Raw genomic sequence first — 6000 nt, forward strand, 5'->3', positions numbered from 1 at the left:
ATGTTAAAGATGTGGTTTTTCTTACCTCTACACTTCCTTGTATCATTTCTTCAATGCTTCCCTGACAGTGGACGTTTAAATTGCTTCTCTTTATTTATGTATTTTTTAAGATTTTATTTATTTATTTGACAGAGAGGGACAGAGAGAACAGCAGAGGGAGCTACAGAGCGAGAGGGAGAAGCAGGCTCCCCTGCCCTGGGGGCTCCCAGCTCAGCGGGGAGCCTGCTTCTCCTTTCTCTGCAGCCCCTTGCTTGTGCTCTCTCTCTGCCAAATAAATAAATAAAATATTAAATAAATAAATAAATCTCCTTATAAATAAGATTGTGCTGAGCCTCCGCGGTGTGTGAATTACTAAGTTCCCTGACTCTTTCCTCAGGATGGATTCCTAGCAATAGATTCACTCCCTCAAAGGGATGTCAGTCCACCTGCTTCTCAACAGACGAGAAGTCTTGTTTAATTCTGAGGAGTCTGGTTAAATTCCAGTTTTGTGGCATTATGAGGAAACCACAGAGGACTGGAGACCGTGTGTCTTTGCCAGTGTAGGGCCCCGGACGTGGAACGAACGAACGAATGAATGAATGAATGAATAGACTAATTGACAATCTTTGCCAGGTTCCACCTCTCACCAAAGCAGCCAGATTTGTAGCGAACTGTTGACGTAGGGTGGATATTTTATAGCCACTTTGGTATATAATGGACATTTTAACTAGTTTAAATAGTTTCATAGGTGAGTAGGCATTGTTTACACCCTTTTATTTTTTTTAAAGGATCCATTTATATTCTCAGTACACTTCTCCACACGGCAGTTGGTTTCCCCTGGGCCTGGGCCTTCTCCTGCCTCTGCCTGCAGGGCCTGTCCTGGAGTTGTCACAGCTTCAGCCCCTCCCCCCACGGTGAGAGCCACTCTGGGCTGTGGCTCACTGTTGTGGCGCTCTGTTCAGTGGCTTCCGTGGCCCTTCTCACTTCCAGCCAGCACGTTTGCAGCCTGGCCTGTTGTCTGTCTCCCCCGGTAGCGTGTAAGCTCCAGGAGGGCCCCGACCTTGCCAGCCTGTCCCACTCCGCGTTGCCAGGCCTCAAAACCCGACCTGCCACAAAGAAGCCGGTACCCATTTGTTAAACCAGCGTGTGAGCAGCAAACGGTTCCACGCTGTTCTTACTGTTAATTGCCAGAGTGACTGCCGCTGATCGGTCTGTGTCAGCTTCAGTCTAGTGCCGGTCCATACTTCTGTAAGTTTTTAAGGAAGTTATTTTATTTTATTTTTTATTTTTTATTTTATTTATTTATTTTTTTTAAAGATTTTATTTATTTATTTGATAGAGAGAGATCACAAGTAGGCAGAGAGGCAGGCAGAGAGAGAGGAGGAAGCAGGCTCCCCGCTGAGCAGAGAGCCCGATGCGGGGCTCGATCCCAGGACCCTGAGATCATGACCTGAGCCGAAGGCAGAGGCTTAACCCACTGAGCCACCGAGGCGCCCCAGGAAGTTATTTTAGCTGAAGTTGTATTAACTCTACGGACACAGTAATCTTGGAAGAATGTGAACGATCACGGAACATAACGGAAGGACGCCTAAGCAGTGATTCTCATCCTGTATCCGTAGGTCTCTGGTCTGGATTGATCATCTGTGTTTTCCTTCAAGCCCTTTCCTATCTGGTGCTCTTCTGCAGGACGAACTGGAAGAGAGCTGCCGAGCGGGTAACAGCGTCTTCTAGAAGGGTGGCTTCATTTCATGGCAAGTGTCTAATGTGAGTTCGGGGCAGAAGGACAGCGCGTTTCAGCACGTTTTCTTTGTTCTGTGAGTTCAGTATCTACTCACTGGGGTTCAACAACAAACGAGGAAATAGCTTAGAAAATATTTTGCCATTTTAGTATAAAAATAGTAGTTTTTTACCCTGATTATACAGACTTATCTGTGTTTAGGCCTCTTTTAAAAAAATATATATTTTTTAAATTTGACAGAGAGAGAGAGAGAGATTACAAGGAGACAGAGAGGCAGGCAGAGAGAGAGGAGGAAGCAGGCTCTCTGCCAAGCAGAGAGCCCGATGTGGGGCTTGATCCCAGGACCCTGAGATCATGAGCCAAGCCGAAGGCAGAGGCTTAACCCACTGAGCCCCCCAGGCACCTCTAGGCCTCTTTTTAGAAACATTTTTGGTGCACGTTTTCCAAAAAGGCAGCATGCTGAGGATCTGTGATCAGTGAGGAGTGCTTCGGGGAAGAGCCATAACCTCCGGGTAGAGGAACGGGTTCTCGACTCTGTGGGCCTCTCTGGGTGTGACTTGTGAGCTGTGTTTATTCTGTCAAGATGAGATGGATGACAGGTTGGGGTAGGGAATGTGTTACTGATAGGGAGACAGGGGCTGAGTTTAGTGCACGAAGCGTCCCTGCTTCAGTTTTGTGCCCCGGCCCCCGGGCTCACATGCCTTTGGTTTTCCTAATTGTGGTGTATTGTGTCTTTCCTACGTTAGCGTCGCGAACGGAGGGGGAAGGAGAACCGGACATTCTGCTGCACCGTAGACCGTCCTTTGTATGGTACCATCCGTCTTTAGACTTTATTTCTTACAGCAGGGCTTAGGAACACTGAAATGTGCAGTGCCAGAACAATGAAATTTGCAACTACAGGCACAAGTTGCCTTTTACATTATGATCGTGAGCAGGGCACTGGGGAGAATAGCGGTTGTCCAGGGTCACGTTCTATGGTCATTGGTGTTTTCGGGACCAGAAAGGACGGTGCTAGATGTTAGAGCTCTTTTTTTTTTTTTTTAAGGTTATTTATTTATTTGAGAGAGAGAGCAGGAGAGGAGCTTGAGCAGGGTGGGGGGCAGAGGGAGAAGCAGACTCCCCCTGAGCAGGGAGCCCGATGCGGGACTCGATCCCAGGATGCCAGGATCATGCCCTGAGCCGTGGGCAGACGCTTAACCGACTGAGCCACCCGGGCGCCCCGATGTCAGAGCTCATTAGGAGCAGTTTCATCGGTAGCTCGGGTGAAATTTTCACAAGAGAAAACTCGCCCAACTTGACTGACAAACACTTCACTGACGTGTGACTTCTGTGACGCTTGTTCTCAGGCACAGGTCCAAGCTGGGCTGAAGAGGATCAAAGAGACCACGTCATCACCAGCAGGTCACAGAGCACAGTCTAGTGGCCTTGATCTGCCTCATGAGGCCGAAACCTAGTGTAGCCACAGTTAATTAGTTATGAGATCCTGCTCTCTTGCGTAATAAACTTGTCCCTGCCCTACTAATTGGGAGATCAACGCTGGGTTCTCCTGTGAAATATTCTCAGTGTAATTTCACCTGGTACCCACCAATAATTGGTGGTCATTGCTGACAACGCATCCTTCGGGAACTTCCCATAATATCCCTTTACTGAACCCTGTACATAAGGGTCTATACGCACGGTCCTCCGCCATCTATGCACTGTCCTCCGCCATCGGATCTGCCCGTCTTGGAGAAAGAAGTAACTACGGAGTGGTTCTGCCTGATGTCCTCACGCCCGAGAGCCCGACCTTCCAACTCATGGTCCTAGAGGAAAGCAGCCAGGTCACCGTGTCGACCATCAGGGATGTCCTGTTGGAACAGGACATGTCCCCCTGTCCCCGGGGAAGCCAGTTGATTTTCTATGGTGGAATAGCTCTAGCTGTCGCCGTTGCTGTTCTTTTAGCGGGCATTTTAGTAAGGGTCGTCAGTGACCGTGGCTAAAATAGAAGCGTTAGCACCAGCCCGCAGACTACCCCTGTCTGTTCCATGTCGTCTTAGTTGTCCCGAGAATCTGCACTGTCCTCGTGGAGATCAAGCCCGGAGGCGGAATTCTAAGTTTCTCCCAGACGTGAACTCTATCATGGTTTGTCAGTCTGTAGATTTGATTGTCCCTGCTGGAAGTGTTCTGTGCTCTTATGTTGAATGTCTTCCCTCTTCCAGGAAAGTTCATTGCCCTGTAAAACTGATTGCTGACCCAGCTTTGTTTGTGTTTCTCTGTTAGTGTATTTGATCTTATCAGTGGGTACGTATTAAGTGCCTGTTCAAGTCCCATCTCAGGTATGGCCATACAAGCTTTTACAAAATTAAACCCCTTCAAACTGAAAATGTGTGCTAATGATATTTGAGGCTATAAAAGCTGTCGAAATGCTAACTTTTAGTTTTGGGCCTTCAAACACATTTTTGTGGCAACGTTGGTATTAAAGAATCAATCTGGGGGCGCCTGGGTGGCTCAGTGGGTTAAGCCTCTGCCTTCGGCTCAGGTCATGATCTCAGGGTCCTGGGATCGAGTCCCGCATCGGGCTCTCTGCTCAGCGGGGAGCCTGCTCCCTCCTCTCTCTCTGCCTGCCTCTCTGCCTACTTGTGATCTCTGTCTGTCAAATAAATAAATAAAATCTTTAAAAAAAAGAAGAAGAACAATCTGTGTTGTCCTCTGCTGCTCAGCTCCCCACATGTGGCCGTCTCCCAGCAGGGTTTTAAAGCCTTTATGGGGAGTTCGAGCAATCCAAATAGAAAATACTAAAACAACAAAACAAAACCAAAAAACACCCTAATATTGGGGATCCCCTCCACAAAGCCCACCAAGCGACCAGTGTCCCCATTGGCTTTTCATCTCTTTCTCTGAAATGGGAACAAGCCTAGGATGACAGACAGCTGTGAAAAAACAGTAATACAAAAAGGCAACTGAAAAGAGACCCAGACTTTATAGGGTAAAGAAGACTTTCATCCTCAAAGGCATAACGCCAAGTACTGCAACCATGACCTAGAACAGGAAGCTCCAGAATGAAACATTCAGGAAGACTCTGGGGCTAAAATTCACATAACATAAAACTAACCAGTTAAAGTGTATAATTCAGTAGCATTTTGTCCACTTAGTACATTTGTGATTTTCTGTTGTTTGTTTTTAAACTATTGTTTTTTTTAAAGGTTTTATTTGGGGCGCCTGGGCGGCTCAGTGGGTTAAGTATCCGCCTTCAGCTCAGGTCATGATCTCAGGGTCCTGGGATCGAGCCCCACATCAGGCTCCTCCTCAGTGAGGAGCCTGCTTCTCCCTCTCCCTCTTCCTGCCCCTCCCCCTGCTCGTGTGCTGTCTCTCTTTGTCAAATAAATAAGTAAAATCTTAAAAAAAAATTTTATTTAATTATTTATTTGAGAGAGAGAGAACATAAGCAGGGGAGGAGGAGAGGGAGAAGCAGACTCCCTACCGAGCAGGGGGCCTGATGTGGGGCTCGATCCCAGAATGCAGGACCCTGAGATCATGACCTGAACCAAAGGTAGATGCTTACCTGACTGAGCCACCCAGGTGCCCAGAAAGTTTCTAATTTTGATGAAGCCCAGTTCATCTATTTTTTTCTTTTTTTGCTTCTGCTTTTGTCCTCACATCTTAAAAATCCATTGCCAAATGGATTTTGTTTCAGTTGCCAAAACAAACGTTAAGAACTCTCGGAACCTAAAAACATTATGGAAGAATTTAAAAACAGAATAGAAGACTTTGTTTCCAGCGTGACATGTCAGGAGGCTGGAGGTCATCGAGATTTCTCAGTCAAGAGTTTGAGAACTTATTTCTTCTCTGTCACCTGCAACACCAAGTATGTGTGGTTCTTCTAGACCAACAACCGGTTCTCCAAATCTCCCAACACCAGCTGGAGGTTTGATGATTCCACTGAATTCTGACACTACGTACCCAGAGTCCGGGTCACATCCCAGGTTGAGGGTTAGGGGCTCAGACCCACAACACTGACCCCAACTCGAGAAGCGCAATTGCAAGTCCAGGCCCACCAAACCTTTTCTGACTGACCAACTGTCAACTGGGGGTTTTCCAGGGCCCTGTTCTTGGATTCGACAATTTGCTAAAACAGCTCACAGGACTCAGGAAGATGCTTGACACGTGGCTGCTGTTTTATTATGGTGGATAACTCAGGAAGAGCTGAATGGAAGGAATGCACAGGGGAAGGGACAGGGGTGATGGTGCTCAGGGGTCCCACATCCTTTCTGGGCATGTCACCCTCCCGGCTCCTCCATGTCCTC

The sequence above is a fragment of the Meles meles genome, chromosome 18, assembly GCF_922984935.1.
Source record: "Meles meles chromosome 18, mMelMel3.1 paternal haplotype, whole genome shotgun sequence".
Classification (NCBI taxonomy): domain Eukaryota; kingdom Metazoa; phylum Chordata; class Mammalia; order Carnivora; family Mustelidae; genus Meles; species Meles meles.